Here is a 19644-nt window from a genome sequence, read left to right as displayed (position 1 = left end):
TATGTGTTATAAGGCAGTCAAAAAACTTTCATAGTGATGAAATCATACTTATATATGTTCTAAGGTTGTCAAAAAACTTTCATAATGATTCAATCATGCATATATGTATTACATTATGTATTTCAGTAGCTTGATTATGCTTCCTCATCACTTGTTTGACTTTCATATTCTCCTTCTTCCTCCTCTCTTCTTTGTCCTCTTTGTCTTCTTTTTCATTAAGCGCTCATCCACTTGGTATATCATTTGGATCACATTCTTCCATACGTGTGTCATCGGACAATGGAGGTGCGACATGCACATCATGTGTACAATCGTGACCATAAGAAAAGTCATACATATCATCTGATTGATAGTAATCATCATTTTCAATAATCTTGTCTTCCTTTAACTGATCATACTCGAGGTATAGTTTAGACTTCACCTTGCAAATCGCCCACCATTCATTTCTATTTGACTACCTTATATTCGGATATGATGTATAGTAAACCTATAGAGCTTGCGATGCTAATATAAATGATTCATATGTTCCAAACCTTGATTTATGATTCACCATCACAATGCCTAAGCCTTTATCGACTCTTGTTGTTGTGGGATCAAACCAATGACACTTGAATAAAGTTACCCTATTATTTATGCCTAAGTAAGTGAACTACATTATTTCTTCTATGATACCGTAGTAGTGAAGTTCATTTTCATCGTAACTGCTACCCTTAACACGCACGCATTTATCATTGTTGACTTGTTTACACCATAGTCTTTTGTATGGAATCGATAACCATTTACGATGTACCTGTTGTAACATTGCACAACTTTGGTCAGACCATTTTGTAAATCACATATTTCTTGGTTATTAACATCACCATGGCGGACCTACAAGCATAAACAATGATTTTTAATGCGACCAATTAAGTAACATATTGTTGTTTATATAAAAAGAATGCATGTCATCGTCCTTACCAACTCTTTTAACCATGCCCCAAACTTATTTTCATGTTCTTTCTGTACTTCTGAATCAGTGAGATGTGAAAGTTTTCTTCACAACTCCAGATCAAATTGTCTGCGCTTAACAAATAATTATATTACTGAACCATGTATCTTACTCAATGTAGGGGTCGATCTCCAAGCAATTAAAAAGGATATAGATTTGTGTTGCGTCTTGCTCTTGATCTTGCAAGAGTCTTGACCGACAACTGCCAAAAGCACTCCCAAGTGGCTTAAATATCGATAGTTTGTCAACCATAATAACTTATTCTCCATTATCATTACGTGGTGGGCAAGTGTAATGTGTTGGAATGTAAAGCTCAAAATACATAGATGAGAAATTTGAAATCTCTTCTAAAGTGTACACCTCACAAATTGAACCCTCCACTCTTACTTTATTCTGAACCTTTTTTTTTAGGACAAAGATGTATCTATCAATAATATACATCTCGTAATACAATAAATTCCCAATAGCATTAGAGAGAAAATTATAAATAAAAATATACATTTCAAATGAGTACGTCTACCGATATTGCACAGGACCACCAACCCTAAGTTCGTATGGCAAGTGTATCATCACATGTTTCATAATATCAAAAAATGTTGGCAAAAATATCTTCTCTAGCTGATAAATAATAGTGATGACAGAATCCTCGAAATTCTTTACTTCAGTTACTACAACTTTTGATGCACACGATGTTCTAAAAAATTGGCTTAACTCGGATAATACCACCTATATAGGTTTGTTTAACATATCATGAAATGCTAGGGGAATCAACTATTATATGATGGCATGTCAATCATGGCTCTTCAACCCATATAATTGTTTCTCGTCTATCTTCACAGCTCAAGCAATGTTAGAGACGTATTTATCTAGAAATCTTAGCTGTCTCAACCACTGACATATCTGCTTTACTTGATCTGGTACAAGCACGTACCATGTTGTTGTTTTCAGTACTTTGCCATTGTACTCTTGGAGTTCCAATTCTGGTCTTTTACATAATACTTTTAAATCCATACGGGCCTTCAGATTATCCTTCATTTTCTCTTTGACATTCATTACCGTATTAACCACATTATCGAATATATTTTTCTCTATATGCATCACATCCAAACTATGTCGTATCAATAAGGTCGGCCAATATGGTAGTTTCCAAAATATAGATTTCTTTGTCCAATTGTGATCCTTCCCAAATCCAAGGAAGGGCATCACATTATGGGCATCTGTCAGTTCATATAGAAAGAATTGCAATCGTCTTAAGATCTCTGTGCCAGACAATCGTATAGGTGGACTTTCTATTTTAGTTATGTCTGCTCGAAACGAGTTTCTTTATCGTCGAAATAGATGGTTGCTAGGTAGTAATCGACAGTGACAATCGAACCAATATGGCTTCATTTCATGCGTTAATCTAAAAGATTTTGTATCCTTCATGCAGTAAGGACATGTTGCTTCAACCAGATAACATACCATATGCAGAAAAGTCACTAATTGTCCATAAAACAACAACCTTCATAACAAAGTTTTGTTTTTTGTGGTCATTATATGTGAGAACGCCGTCATCTCACAGTATTTTCAGTTTATCAATTAATGATCTTAAATATACATCAAGATTTTGGCCCGGAGACATCGGAGTAGGGATCAATAGAGACAAGAAAAGATTTTGACGCTTTATACATAATCTTAAAGGAAGGTTGTATGGGGTGACAAATACTGGCCAACACGAGTATGGGGTTGATCTACCCCCAAATAGATTAAATTCATCTGTATATAAACCGAGTCTAACATTTCTCACTTCCACTGCGAAGGTCTGATGAGTATGATCAAAGTGCTTCTAAGCTTCCGCGTCAACAGGATGCGTGATCTTGTCTTCATCATGTTGAACTTTATTTGCATGTCATCTCATGTGTTTAGTTATCCTCGAAAACATATATAATTATTGCAATCTAAGGGTGAGAGAGAAGTAGCAGAGCGACTTGTATGACACTTCTTTTGACCTCGTGCTAGCATTACCTCTTGTCTTTGGCTTAAATCGAGGATGCTTACATGATAGACATGATTTGTTATTTTCTTGGTCTTTGAAATACAACATGCAGTGATTTGGACAAACATTTATTTTTTGATACCTCATACCTAGAGTATTGACCATAACCTTCGCACGGTAAAAATTTTATGGTAATTTCTCATTTTTTGGAAACATACTCTTCACATAAGAGCAAAAACAGTCAAAACATAATTGACTCAAATTATACTCTGACTTCAAATTCAGTAGTTGAAGAACTGCAGACAAGATAGTGTGACTCTTGCAACCATTTCAAAGTAGTTCATCAACATCTCTAAGTAAGTTATAAAATCTACTAGCTGCATCATTTGTTGTTTCTTCCTCTACCCCAGTTGGTACAACACTAAGACCTATAGCAGAACCCAGTTCTGGTCCTGCGACATCAAATATCAAATTCACATATGAATTATTGTGCACCACATCCACCCGCGCATCAAAATTATTCTAAAATTCTTCACCATGAAATGTTCAATTTTGATAACCACTCACAAAACCCTTCATGTATAGGTGATGTCTAACGTCATAAAGTTCTATAAACCGATTGTTCTTACACATCATGCAGGGACACTTGATCAAACCTGTGAGATCCACTGTACTGACACTTGCCATTGCAAATTCAATAAAACTGTCAACATCATCCATATATTCAAGCGATACCTCATTATCAATCATCCCACAATACATCTATTCACGATTTGCAGTCATTTTGTCCTATGATGTTACGGATTTTATCCTAACCAGTTAAAAAAAATCATAAGAATGTTATGTGGTTTACAGATCTGTTAGAAATTCTTATTTGGTGATTATTGGTGAGCAATTTTTTTATTTCAGTTAATGCACAAATTTTCTTCTCTTCTCTACCACAAACATGCTTAATATAAAATTCAATTCCAAGAACTATTATGCATGCATTGATAATTCAATATTTTTGTGTGTAACACTATCATATCATATTTACACATCACAATGATATTTAGAAAGATGAAATCACATTCACAAACACAATACATTCAATTTAAGCATGTTTTCATGATACAATTTTACATGGAATACATAATCAAATCTAAAATAACTTCATGCAAGCATGAATAGTTATGTCAATCATTGCAATACATTCAGTCGTTCATATCACAATAATGTCAAACATGTACTTGCAGCAAACAAACTCCAATATCTCGCTAACTACTACCATACCTAGCATGGAATCCCAACTACAAAAATAAGAACACTTCTATTCTCATACATTCAAATCATGCTCAACATGATCTCCACACTCTAGCAAAACAGTTGTAGATATCCACAACTAAGTGAGTGTGTAAAGAGAAAAGTGTTGCATCCAAGAAAGTAAATAACATGTGATGTGCTTGCATCACTTACTCACCACGGGTATTTACCCGATTTGCATGCTTTTGCATTTGCATTTTTCTTATTTCTTTTCACATGACATTTTAAGCAGCATGCGATGCTTAGCATTAAGCATCGTGCATTTTGCTCTGCTACGCACCTGCAATGACAAAGATTGTCGGCCAAAGACAAAGACACAAGCAGAAGGCTTCACCCCACCCTGCCCGACGAAAGGAAAACACGACAGGGGGTAGAGCCCCCACCCCATATCGGCAAAAGAACCACTCAGGTAGGGGCTTCGCCCTCCTTGCCTGACTAGAAAAGACAATAAAAGAGAGGCAGAGCCCCTGTCGATCAGAGAAACCAAGTGGACAGAGGGCAGAGGGGCTCCTCCCCCTACCGACTGAAAGAACCAAGGACAGAGAGCTCCGCCCCTTACCGACCGAATGAAAACAAAGAAGGAACGGAGGAGGGGTCGAACCCCTCCCTCGTAACCAAAGAAAAGAAAGGGGGTCTCAACTGCTCCCTTATAAAAAGGGATAAACAGAAGGGGGTTGAGCCCCTCCCTCAAAACCAAAAAAACAATAAAGACATGGAGCAGAGGGAGGGGGTCTCGACCCTCCTTTACAAAGAAGGAGAAACGGGAGGGGCCCAAGCCCCTCCCTCAAAACCAAGAAAAAGAAGACAGGGAGGGAACTCGACCCCTCTCTAGCGAAAAAGAAGGAATGAGTGGGGCAAAGGCCTTGCCCCCACTTGCCGAAAACACCCAGGTAGTAGGGGCAAAGCCCCTGCCGGCCGGAAGGAACGAGACAAGGGCCCAAAGCCTCTATTGAAAACTTTGTCACAGTCGACAGGAGGTGTCTCCCTTGTCGACCTGTCAAAAAAACTGGCAAGGGTTTTAGCCCCTGCCGACCGACCATGGTTTGCCGATAGGGAAGAACGACAGGCCCTTGTCAGTCGACAAAAAAGAAAGAGAAGGAGAAAAAGAAGTAGTAGAAGAAGAAGAAGACACAAGAGAAAGAGAGAGGGGGTGAGAGGTTACCTAAAAAGGGGTCAGTGAGAGGGAGACCACCAACGTCAGGTGCAGACGACAGGCGAAGTGAGTGAGGGTTCGACTATGAGAGTCGAGCGAGGGAGAGGGTTCGGGGTCCGATCGAAGGAGAGAACTCAGTGGTCGATTGAGGGAGAGGGTTCGACAATATCAAAAGGTGAGTGAGGGTTCGGGGTCAGTGGTGGCACACGACGGCGAGAGAGATGGTGTGAGGGGAGAAGGAGGAGGTGAAGGAGAGCACTCGGGCAGCAGGCAGCGACTGCGTGCGAGGGATGAAACAAAAATGAAAAGAAAGAGGCTCACATTAGGGTTTTATGGGGGGAATCAGCAACGGATTAGCGATAGAAAAAATCTGTCTCAAAATCTGTCGCCCATTAGCGACGGAGTAACGACAAAAAAATTTAATCGCTCATCTGTCGCTAAGTTGAGATGGAGTTTGAGATAAATTTTTTCTATCACTACTTAGCGACGAATTTTGAGACAGAATTTTTTCATCGCTAATTCCATAACTAATTCTAATTTTAGGGACGATTAGTTTTCTCTAGCGAATTCGTCACAAATTTGCGATGAATTATTTCTGTCATAAATTTATGTCGCTAATTAACGTTTTTCTTGTAGTGATGTCATTCAGCTGAGATGCTATGTTCTTCATTTTCAAAATATACTGACGAATATTACCTCCTCCAGAATACTTCATGGATATGAGTTTTGACATTAGGGTACTGGCTCTTGCCTCATTCGAACTGACAAATTGTGCTTCAATGACACTCAAAAATTTCTTCATTGTCCTACATTACGGGATAGCACTGCGAATATTCTTAGCTACCTTAGATTACAAAAGCAATAAGTTAAGTTTATTTGAGCGCTCCCACTTCTCAAAAGCATTCTTTTGTACAACAGTGCTTTGATATGTCAGAGCAGCAGGTTCATTCTTTATTAAGGCTAAATCCAAATCCATATACCCTAATGTGAAAAGGATAATTTTTTTCAATCACTAAAATTAGATCCATCAAGAAAATAGATAGTATTCGAGCCATCCAAAATCATAGAACTAGAAATTGCATGAAAAAAGATACAGGGGCGTAGTTAGGATTCATATGAGGAGGGGGGGGGGGCAAACAGAGGTGTAGCAACAAAAAAAAATTGTGTGATAGTCTGGGGTTCGGGGGCAGCGTCCCAAAAAAAATTGAGATAAAATAAAAAATGACTACAATTATTAATAAAAATCTATTTCATATGGACAAATCAAACTATTTGTTGCAGTCAGGGCTGGGCTACAAAAATGGATAAAAATCTCTTTCATATGGAATCAGAGTTGGGCTATGACTGGGCTTTAAAAAAAACAAAAAAAAAATAACTGGGCCGGGAGGCAGGACTGGGCTACAACCCAGTTCTACCCCCCTCAGCTCTGCCTATGAAAAAATATGTATCAAAGAAAGCAAATACGAGACAAACCTAATAGAAAAAGCAATAAATAAAAGGCCCTTGATATGCTTATTTTTTAGCAAGTGTAGAGAGTTATCGAAGTCCTACTTTGGTAAGAGCTCTGGCACGTGTAATCACTACGCCTACCGACCATAGCGGGTAAAACTAAAGCTCATGTGAAGCTAGACCATCAATACATGACACTTTTGGATGCACATGCGCAATGTATCTCAACATACTTGCTTTATTTTACCCTACTTAAATTTCAAAGACGATAAAAATCTCTTTGGGTCGCTTCATCATTTCATGAATTTAAGTACAACATTAATATTGGATAAAACTGTATGATAGAACACCATTAACAACATACATGCATCCAATTACTTTGGTAACATGAATTCACTAAGTTATCTAACTATCCTTGATTCCAATATCAGTCATACATAATCACAAATAGAATGCATGAAAAATAACAAAAATCAAGCTTAAATGGATAAACCCGAGGTACTCAAGCAGGAACCGGTCTAAAAACACCCCAAACTGGTCATTTAAGGGCCCGAACCGGTTCTGAACCTTATGAACCGGTGCCAAGTGTGAACAAAAGTTTATAAAACCCTATAAATGTATTTCAAAATCCATTTATCTTCATATACTTATGAAAACATTGTCTTAGCATTTCAGAACCGGTCAAAAATAGCTCCAAACCGGTCCCGAAAAGAGCAGTATCAGTTTTTTATCCGGTTCAGGCCAAATAGAGCCTTGACCCTACATGGATCCAATCCGGTTCAAATAAGAACTGGATCTGACCCGATATAAACTGGACTCGAGTCTGACCCGGTACATACTGGGTCCGAAGTCTGACCCTATACAAACTGAATCCGGATCTGACCCAACATAAACCGGATTTGGGTTTGACCCGACACAAACCGGATTTGGGTCTGACACAAATCCAATCATAACCCGATCTTTTTGGATCAGACCTAGACCCAAAACCATTATGGGTCTGGGTCTAATCCAAATGGGAACCGACAGACCCGATCCACCCAAAATGGGTTTGGATCGAGTCTATTACCAGGTCGGTAAGTCTGACCCGATCCGGGTCCACCAATAAAAACAGAAACCGAGGGTTTCTGTTTACAAAACCTGAGAAACTGAAACATTTTCTCCTCCTTCGTCATGCCATGGTGACCCATGTCAACATACAGTGATCGACATCGGTACCCAGCCGGCGACGGTCACCTATCCCCGACAACCCACCTTTGGCGGCAACGCTCCAGGTCACGATCTCAACGACAGCTCAATGAAGGTAAACCCTATTTTTTTTATTTGTCACTGGAGCCGCCTACCATTGTCGGTGACCCACGTCGCTCCATGGCGACCGACACCGGTGACGGTCTCGTCGCGATCAAGAGTCGTCGGTGATGGCGACTAGAAAGGGCAAATGCCCCTGTGGCAACTGAGATGCAGGAACCATGGTGGGCGATGTCGTCGAGCAAGCTGCGGCGCCGACAAGGCCTCCATCTTTCACGGACCTCTTAACTCTCTAGCGAAATGTCACCAGCTGAAATCCCCAACCCGACGGCTAAAGAGGCAAACAGGGAAGGGGGGGGGGGGGGAGGGGGTTTTAAAACCCTTGTTGTCGCACATCGTTGGACTAACGTCAGCGAAACCCCCATCAACCCGACGATGATCCAACAACAGACCCCGGCGCTGGTAGAAGCCCTTGCAGCACGACGGCCATAGGTAAAAAACCACAACTTATCCTTATGTGGTTTTTTTTATCTTAGAAAGTGTTGTCAGGAACGATGTCACCCCACGACGACCGACAACAGTGGCAGCGAGTATGAGCCGGTTACAAAACCGTTTTTGCGAGGGAGTGCTCGGATTAGCAGAAAAAAGCATGAACATGATGCTCCCAATGCACCCACACCCGCAACCAACCTGTGTTTCCCCATGGCGACAATCGCAAAAAATCGCCAACATGTCCGTGCAGAGGAAAAGCGTGGCGTGGGCCCATAACCCAATGTTGGGATTGTCTGTGCACGGGAGAGATGAAGAGTATTCCTGATGCGACCATGATTGTTCGATAATGACCGACGGTGGATCAATTGAGCGTTTTTTAGATGTTTGTCTCCCCAGCCGATCACTACCCTCAATGAGTGCAAGCCCTTCGGCGATGGTGAGCAGGATTCAATCCCAAATTGTATTGTGCATTGTATTAGGGTCTCTCGTCAATACCTTTTTATAGCATTAAACTTCATTAAGAAACAATTAAGATAACTATTCCTTCCAAATTGTAAGGTTTATCCAATAGGGACACCTCTAGGAGAGTCCTTATATGTGGGTGACTCCAACAGGGTAAGCCCTCAGAGTTATACGCTACCAGGATTGCGACCGCCAGGCCAAGCTAGTGAGGCTAGGTCTCTGCGCCTGGAGTGATTTCTCTGAGTAAGAAAAAACAGTGCAGAGCAGCTACTTCAATTTAGCAACAAGACAACCTCAACAGGATTGACCAACAAATGGGTGGCTGAGTGGCTAGGACCAACAACTTCTCCAACCTGTGTTGGGATGGGCCTTTAAAAGACTCCAAAGACAGTGACTCTAATTAAAAAGGAAAATAAAAGAGTTATTTACAAAAAAAAAACATATTTAATTTCTTTAAATAATTTAAATTCATATATAACTTACCATTCAAATTCCTACCTTGCTTATTTTCAGTTATTTAAATTCATACTCGCAGAAACAGTTAATAAAATCAGAACTATACCAACTTTTACTCTCATCAAATATGCGGCCTTTTGTCCATTTTACCTTCATTACTCTCTCTCTCTCTCTCTCTTTCTCTCATTATGAGGGCAAATCGTAAATTTAAGCGAAACTAGAAAAGGCCAACTTATAAACCAACTAAGGTATGCTTTTGATTAACTATAAAAATAAATGTGGTATGCATTTGAATTATCAAAAAATTTCCCATCAAATATTTCTCTTTTTGCCCATTTTATCTTAATTAATCTCTCTCTCTCTCTCTCTCTCTCTCTATATATATATATATATATATATATATATATATATATATATATATATATTACGAGGGCAAACCATAAATTTAAGTGAAACTAGGAAAGACCAACTTAAGTACAGGTATGCTTTTGATTAACCATAAAAACAAAAACAAATGAGGTATGCATTAGAATTATCAAATTTTTGGGGGATGAAGACGAATTATGAAATATTTTGGTAAATAACCCCCAAAAAAAACTTTGTTTTTTGGATAAGCAACCCCAAAAAACCTTGGGTAGTAGGTACCGAAACGCAATCCGCTTGAATGGTAGGAGCAATGAGTGCACCACCTTGTGTTTAGGACGTTGCAGGTTCAAATCCCAATGGTATGGTTGTATAACTGGTGGAGGTCAGACTAACCCCAGTTGCCTACCTAAGGAAACACAACTAACCTCATCATTCTTGGTGTGTTCACTGTTCAGTGTGTTTAACTACTAGGCCCAACGTGATAAGACTAGGGGTGGCAATCGGGTCGGCGGGTCAGCATACCTCAACACGAACCCAACCCGTTTATTAAACGGTCAGGTCAGGTACGGGTTGGCGGATCAGGTTCGAGTAAACGGGGGGTTGGCGGGTCGGGTAAACAGGTTGACCCACCCACCTAACCCGTTTATTAAACGGGTCAGCTGGGTTGGCATACCCCTAACACGAACCTGACCCGTTTAATAAACAGGTTAGACGGGTCGACCCGTACACGACACAAATCCGTTTAAGCCAAACCTTGACCCACTTAAGAAGCAGGTTGGTGGGTCGGGTTGGCGGGTCGTGTCAGATTTTGCCACCCCTAGATAAGACTGACATGAGAGTTGTAGGCACCAAAACACAACCAACCTCGTCATTCTTGCTGTGATTAGTGTACTGAGCCCAACGTGATAAGACTGATACACGAGTAGTTTTGGTCTTTGGGGCATGTTTTCCACCATCCATCCATCGTTGGGAAAGACAACACAAAGGCTATGGCCCAGCAGAACCAGTGCTGGGCCCAACGCAGTAGAAAAGCTCCTTTTGGTACTTGCTTACAAGGGACTCTCTGCAGCATCACTCAAATGGACAAATTGTGAAGATGACAAGTTCCCGTCTCTTCTTCACCCCCTCTATCTGTGTGCATGCATGTGGTAAGTCTATGATTCCTTATTCATGTTAAGGGGAGAATGGGTCGTGAGGATAAGAGCGAATATTATAAGAAAGGTCGTCAATTTTTTTACTGCTAAAACAACAACGATAATGGGAGGGGGGGGTTAAGCTTTACATACATAGCATCTTTCAAGAGAAATAGCATATAGCGCACACTGGTTATATATTGGAAGCATGGTGTTTTTTTGGCGATGAAAAATTGGATGAAAAAAGAATGGTTCATAGTAAAAAAATCCTAAAGAATGTGGGAGTTGAAAAGAAAGAGAAACAAGCTGACTAGACATCTATTATCGAGTATTACAAGTTTTGAAAGGACGCGAGATCGGAGCTCCTATTGGGCTGTTAAATATCTTGTACAGTTTTGATAGGATTAACATTATCTACAGTTACTGTAAATATTACATTTTTGTTAAAAAACCTTGCACAACATGTGAGAGTACTTGAAAAGATCACCCAAGCTGACACCCATTGATAAAAGGGTGATTTTTTTTTACCGCTTTACTATATGGTACGGAATGTTGGGCTGCCAAAAGACATCATATTCAAAAAATGAGTGTAGCTGAGATGCAGATGCTTAGATGGATGTGTGGAAATACAATAAAAGATAAGATTCGGAACGAGGAGATACGTAAGAAGGTAGGTGTTGCACCCATTGAAAATAAGATGCGAGAAAATCGTTTACGGTGGTTTGGACATATTCGGCGAAGGCCTAATGATGCTTCAGTTAGAAGGTTGGAGAAATGGGGAAATATTTTAGTTAAAAGAGGTCGTGGTAGGCCTAGAAAGACTTTGATGAAGATGATAGGAAAGGATATGAATGCTTTGAACCTCACCGAGGACATGGCATTGGATATAAATGATTGGAGGAAAAGGATTCATGTGGAAGACCCAAAATGAATTTCTTTTTTTGGTTCATATGGCTGACCCCAATTGTTTTGGGATGAAGGCGTAGTTGTTGTTGTTGTTGTGTTGTACATCAATTAGGGTTTGCCTAACCCCAACTTGCCTATAAAAAGAAAACAACGATAAGGGTCGGCCATTACTACATGAATAGATTGATAAGTTGCCCCAAAGAGAGTTGGCCTTAGCTGCTAGATGGGCATTAAAGGTTTGATTTCCATGGGTGTCACCCATCTGCGCAAGCCGGCGCCCAGCATAGGAACTGGGGCCAGAGGTCCTGGCTTTGGAGTTTTACTTCGCGGCCATGACAACCGTAGGTATGGCAGGTTGAGCTAGCACAACTTGGTCTTTGTGTCCAGTGTGATTTCTTTAGTTTATAACTTGACTAAAAGTATATTGATAATTTTTATTTTAAGAAAGTGAATAAATTAATAATTGATCTTGACATTCAAAATTCTAATTAAGATAAAAAAAAATTAGCAATACTAAACTCACAAATTGTTTTTTACATTTAGATGAATTGTATACTCATTCTTTATAAAATTTGAGAAAAAAAATCTACATAGGTTAAAGTTTAAAGCAAACAAGTGCACTTTTTTTTTGCTCCAGCTGCGGGTTGGCGTAGTGGGGTGAGGCCTTAGCTGCTAGATGGTCGGTCAAGGTTTGATTCTCATGAGCCACAGTGTAGCATAGGCCCTGGGGTAGGGGCCTACGGCTTATTCGGGTGATAAATTAAAAAGAAATAAATGGGTGCATTTTTATACCATATGTAACTGGAGAAGAAAAACTATAAAAAATATTAGGTGAAGATTATCACAGAAAGCTTCGCCCATCACCTAAGGGAAACTTGTGAACCTCAATAAGTTGATGGGACATGATGAGTTAGAAACCCCGGAGGGTGTCCTTTGCTGCACGGTTGAAGTTGAGTGTACTTCCCAGTGCTTAGGGGACTTTAAGGGTTACCAATGGGAACCCTGCAAAACGTGTGTCAGTGATGGTCCCTTGATTTAGCCAAAAAAAGGAAAAAGATAACCTTGTCCAATTTCAATTGACAGAGTTCATTTTAAATCTAGTTACCATAGATAAAAAGGGTGAGGACAAGCTATAATGACTAAGACTTAGTTAAACCTTAATGTACAACTTTTCTACAACAGTGGTAAGAACCAAACAAATCTAATCTAAATTCTATGCAGCCATTTATGTTTAAAAAACTGTCAATACAATAATATTTTGCCATGACTGTCCACGTTCCTTCTTTTATTAATTGTGTGTATATATATATATATATATATATATATAGAGAGAGAGAGAGAGAGAGAGAGAGAGAGAGAGCTTAGGTGCTTGTGATACCTGTTTGATGGGTTTTTCTGATCTTCTGGTATTTTTTTTGCAGTTACGACCCCATAAATGTGTTGGGCATGATCGATTTATGAGAAATCCACACCTGAATCATGTGTTTTCTATGAAAAAAAGATATTTATTGCCTCAAAAATTTACAAAGATTTTTGACCATTCATTTTTTTGAAACTTATAAAAACCCACCCATGTTTTTGAAGCTAACACTTCAAGAACTGATCCTTGTAAAATCTAGTATATAGATCACATCTGCACTGTCAAAAAAAAAAACTGAAAACCCCCTAAAACACGCATCCCAAGCACCAAATGTTTCTTTATATATATATATATATATATATATATATATATATATATATATATATATATATATATATATATATATATATAGTAAATGGAAATGCGGGAGAGTACTTTTATAATGGTATAATACTAAACCAAAGTGCAGGAAAACACTTTTATAATAGTATATAGTAAATCAAAACGCAGTTGAATGCTTTTATAATAGTATGTAAATCAAAATCCCGGAGAATGCCTAGTTTTTAAGGTTTGCCAAAGGCGTAATGAAATAAAGTAATGGTAATCTTTACCATATCAGAAGGGAATTATTTATTTGTCTGTTCTTCCAACGATTGCCTACTTTATCACCTTAGTTCATTTTTTTTTTGAAAGGCAAGCTGGGGTTAGGTAGACCCTCTACCAGTTATACAACTATACCATTGGGTTTTGAACCAGCAACTTCCCAACCCAAGGTGACGTGCACTAGCTGATCCTACCAGACAAGCCAAGCCGTCTCCCACAAGAAAACAACTTTAGGGCCATTTGGGTAATTGTGGGCATCCAACGAGAGAACAACTTTAGGGTTTTTCTGGGCATCCAACAAGAGAAAGAAAACAATTCTATAAGGGTTTTCCTTATTTGATATCACTACAAGAAAAATGTTGATTAGCAATAAACATTTGCCATGGATTTTTTCCGTCACAAATGTAAGACGGATTTGCGAGAAAAAAATATTCGTCGCTAACATTCGAAATATTTGCAAACTTAGCGACAAAAATATCTCTCTCATAATTCCGTCGCTAATAAGCGACAGATTAGCGACAAAAATTTTTCAGCGTCAGACACTACAAGAAAAATGCTAATTAGCGATGGAATTTGCGAGTAAATTTTTCTCTCGCTAATTAGAGACTGATTAGCGAGGAAAAAATTTTCTCGCTAATTCCGTCGCTAATTTTTTATTTAAACTGTCTCATCTAAGACGCAAAATTTTTCTTCTCTCCCCATTCGAAAATTAAATCAATGATTTCTCGAACGATGACGACTTCGTGATGAAGGAACACGAAGAAGAAGAGGAGTCAGAGTCGCCCGCCAGTGCTAGAGGACCATGCCGGCCCGACCTCTCCGGTCTGGTAAGTCATTTTCTTTTCCGAGCGTGGCTTTTCGTTCCTGGCCTAACGATTCTGTTGAGGGTTATGGTTTGAGGTCGACGAACAAGCAAGAAAACTAGGTCAGGAGGGCGTCAGAGAGCGCACCGGTTCAGAGGTGCAACCACTGCGTTGTGCAGAACACCCCACAATTGGAAAGCCTAACTGAAAGAACCCACGTAGAGCGCCACCAACGAAGCATAGAGCCCATCCTTGACGCCAACGAGCGTCTCGTGGCTACCCTCCTCAGCAATCACTCTGTTTTTCACCACGACGATCACGTTGGCACCTCTGATCGTGGAGAGGCGGTGGGCGATGGCGACGATCGACCTGCTCACCATCACTCTGTCTAGTGCCTCCTGGACTACGCGCTCTAACTCTGCATCGAGCGCGGAGGTGGCCTCATTGAGGAGGAGGATCTTGGGGTCCTTGATGATGGCTCTGGCGATAACGATCCTTTGCTTGTGCTCGTCGGAGAGCTAGATGCCACGTTCGTCCACGTGAGTGTCGTTGCCCGTTGGAGCACCGAGATCAATCGGTGAGCGTTCGTCGCCTCCGTGGCGGCGACAATCTCGTCTTCAAAGACAGAGTCGTGCTTGCCGTAGGCGATGTTGGCATGGATGGTGTCGTTGAGGAGGACAGGCTCTTGGCTTACCAGCCATTGCATTGTGCAGAATCGGAGAACGCGTCGGAGAGCGTGTCTGTTCTGTGCAAAAGACCCTACAGTGGCGGGCTGGGCCGTTCGGGTGCAACGCATGTGTGGTGCGATACAACTCCGGCCTATTGTTGCAAGAATATCGCTGGGCAGGGAGCAATTTTTTTTTAAATTTTTTTTTAATTTAGCAACGAATTAGCAACGAATAATATCCGTCGTTAATTTAAAATAGCGATGGACTCACGACGGATATTATTCGTCGCTATTTTAAAATAGCAATGTACTTGCGATGGATCATGTCCGTCGCTAATCTGTCGCAAATTAGCGACGAAAGTTGCAACAGATAAGTTCTATTGCTAATTAGTGACCAAGATTATGTGACAGACGCTATCCATCGTTAATCCGTCGCTAAACTGTTTAGCTACGGATAACGTCCATCGCTAATTCACATTTTCTTATAGTGTATTGGGAGAGCAAAAAAAAAAAAAGAGATTCTTGACTTGTGAGTAAGATTGGCAAATGAGTCAAACTAACCTAACACGATGTGTTCAAACTCTGCTTGTTTTTATAGTGAGCCAGACTGAGCTTGATGAGCTTGTGCTAAATGAGCCTAAGTTCAAGCTGGCTCGTTTGTAAAAAAAAAATCACTATTTCAAATTTGAAATTAATAGGATTTGAGCTCTAAACTAATTAAGTGGATCGAGCTCAAGCTGACTCATATGTGAAAAAATACACTGTTATGAAGTTGAAAGCAATAAGATTTGAACTTTATACCTATTGTTTGCAAGCCAAACACTTTGACTATTTATTTTACATCACTTATATGATATAAATTATATCTAAAATATACCAATGAGGTAGTATCCCATGAGGTGAAGGCCCAAGATCGAATCCCCTGGCACATGGGGTGGCTGTTGCTCTAGCAGGAGTCCGCCTAACCCCCAGCTTGCCTTTCAAAAAAAAAATTATATCTAAAATATATTTATCACTATTGTATGAGCCTATATATATGAACTGAGCCGAGCTAAACATATGTTGTTTGTGTTTAGCTTGGCATCACAAGTTTGTATGAGCTCTTTATTAGCCAACCTAGAACCAAATGTATTTTCTTGAGAGAGAGAGAGAGAGAGAGAGAGAGAGAGAGAGAGAGAGAGAGAGAGAGATTTGTGGGGATTTTAGTACCCCTCATTCTTCTCATTTTGAGGGAAAGGAACAAGTCCTTGACAATTAGAAGCTAGTTGAATGTGTGATATGGTAATATTTTAGAATAAACAGAGATGAATATTATATTCTATTCTAAATAAGAATGTGATGGATACATGTGTCAAGCTGTATTGCTTTGAAGATGGTGAAGCACAATTATATCATGTTTCCTTGTCCATACCAACACAATGAATTTAGACCCTTCCATGCACTGTTCTGCCAAGTCCTTGACACCACCATCCAGACTGGCTCACGTGATCTTCCTCCTCTCCTCCCTGTCTTCAAAATTATTATCTTCATTATTATGATTTTTTTACTAATATTAACAGAAAATAATTAAAGCAACAGGGAGGAAGGAAGTGGATTGCATTTAGACATGGCAACCAAAAAAGTGCAATATTAAAGTGCTACATGTGCTTCGGCTTTTCTTCTTCCGTAAAGTCACTGATGCTGTCATCCAACATAAAACAACGCCCCCACATACTTAGGGTTGCTACCCCACATCTCATGTACGAAGCCCACCATAGGAGCTGACCCAAGCTGCAGGCTCTTTGGGGGTGAAGATGCAGCTGGCATGGAGTTAAACTGAGGGTTTCTTCATGTCGCCATCCTGTACTCTATGAAAGAGCTTTACAAGTGGAGTTTTACGCTGCCGGAACAGTGATCGTAATTATGGCAGGCAGAGCCAGCGCGGTTAGGTCTTTGATCCTGGAAGCAATTTGGTTGCGTAAATATTAAAAAAAATGGCATTACTCTTCTTTACTCGCGCTATATTGTTGGATGGCCGGGGTTTTCACCCATTATCCAAAATTCCCCACTGGTGCCTCCTGTGGGAGGAGAGAGAGTGAGCGTCACTAGAATATGAGAATTAGAAATATGGGCATTTTCAACACTTTTTCTTTTGCAAATCAAATCATGTGGACGTGCTTGACACAACAATTTTGCGAGCAATCAACCATTGAATCATGTATTTTTTTATGAAAATATGTGATTTTTGAATCCTTGAATATTTATGAAGATTATGAGCCATCAATTTTAAAGCCTTGAAAAAACTCGTTTATATCAAAATCGGATGATTCAAGAGCGGGTTCTTATAAAACCAATCATGTAAATTACATTGGTGCAGTTAGATTCAAGAGAAAAGAACAAAAAATATATGAAAATAGCAGTTCACACATTAATTCTCATATTCTAGTGACTTATATATATAGATGAAAATGTATAGGTACATCATCACTTTCGAACATGACCAGAACGAACTCCCGTTGAGCACCTATCACGGGCGTGATGGACGCTCAGCGCAAAATTGCCCATACCCCTTTTTGCGAAAACAGTGCCGCTGAAAATGATCAATGCAAGTTGGTTTAGGTCATGTTCAAAAGTGATCATGCACATAGGCACTAGTCTCTCTCTCTCTCTCTCTCTATCTATATATATATATATATATATATATAGATAGATATATAGATTTACCGTTTTTTCTTGCCAATTTTCAGAAATAGGATGTCATTGGCGACTAAAATCAGCCACTTCCTCCCATTTACTTAGTGTTGTCATATCATATCTTATGGGCTTCACTCAGCCGATTCTTATGGTATCGACAAAAAATCAATACGAAATTATCTGAATTGGCTTATTTGAAATAATTAAAAAAAATGTTTAAAATATTTTTTAATATTTTCCTGACACGTGTCATCTGCTGGTTAAAATTTCACCGATTCAAATCAATTTTGTTCAACATCGGAATAGGTCGATTCCCACAAAAGTTTTGAAAATCATTTCAGGGTCCAGTACAATTCTCACAACATTGTTCTTGATCTACATATGGATATAGGCAATAAATGCATCAATGGGTTGCACGCACGCTCCTTTCCTTTTCCTTTATGGCAACACCACATAATGTTTTTCGCTCTCAATTAAATTCTTCACGTTTAAGATGGGAAGCAATGAAGCATGATACTACGTAGTGATATTGTGTTGCACCTCTCTCTCTCTCTCTTTATATATATATATATATATATATATATATATATATATATATATATATATATATATATATATATATATGGGAATGAAAACTTACCCAATAAAAAAAACTCCCAAAACCTACCTAATACCTTGCAAATGTGATCTCAGTGTTTGATTTTATAGGAATGAGTTATTAGAGCATTTGATTCTGAAACATGAATATATTTTTATAAGGTTCTAAAAATCAATGGCCTACAAATTCATAAATTTTTGAAGCTCCAAATACCATTTTTTCATCCAAAATGCATGATCAAAGTGCCAATTTCTAGTAAATCAATCATGCTGAATACATCAGTAAGGTCAGCGAAAAACACCCAAAAATCCCATAAATGTTTTTTATTGAGTAGGTTTAGGAGTTTTTTTATTGGGTAGATTTTTATTTTCCTATATATATATATATATATATATACATGTGTGTGTGACAAGGGGTCTATTGCTATCCAACATCCAACCAGAATTTGATTAGTCAGACTTGGTAAGCCAAATGGAATCCCATTAATAATCAGATTTGGAATCAGTCACATTTTATTACTGAATCCAATGGATATCCAGTCGTGCAGATGTCTGGATTACATGTAAAAGGTTTGATTTGGTATTTACTGTTTTGCATCCGTATCCAAATTTGACTCCAAATCCGAATAGCCATATCCTGTTAGGTTAAAGACCCAAATTGAAGTGTTTACCTCTCTCTCTCTACACCCTACAGTTTTTAAATTAACGCGAGATTTTCGGTCGCTAAATTTGACCCTGACTGAGATGTGCCACATTAACCATCACCATCTGCAGGTTTGGTCCCCTTGAAAATGCATACACAAGTGAAAGATTCCACACGTTTATGGGGTAAGAATTTATGCATTTAGACGCGCTAATTTATGCTTGAATTTAGGCGCAGAAGGGTGTACCCTCTTGGAATCAACTTGGACAATGGAAGCATGATGATAACTTGGTTTGCTGGATGAGTCGCCAGATTTGGGCCCAACCTACTCGGTCAATGTGACCGCCGTGTTCAGGCGTAGGAGAGCAGGT

This window comes from Nuphar pumila, chromosome 17, assembly GCF_984573655.1.
Source record: "Nuphar pumila chromosome 17, dmNupPumi1.hap1.1, whole genome shotgun sequence".
Classification (NCBI taxonomy): domain Eukaryota; kingdom Viridiplantae; phylum Streptophyta; class Magnoliopsida; order Nymphaeales; family Nymphaeaceae; genus Nuphar; species Nuphar pumila.
The sequence above is the reverse complement of the archived record's forward strand: the minus strand, read 5'-3'. Positions refer to the sequence as shown.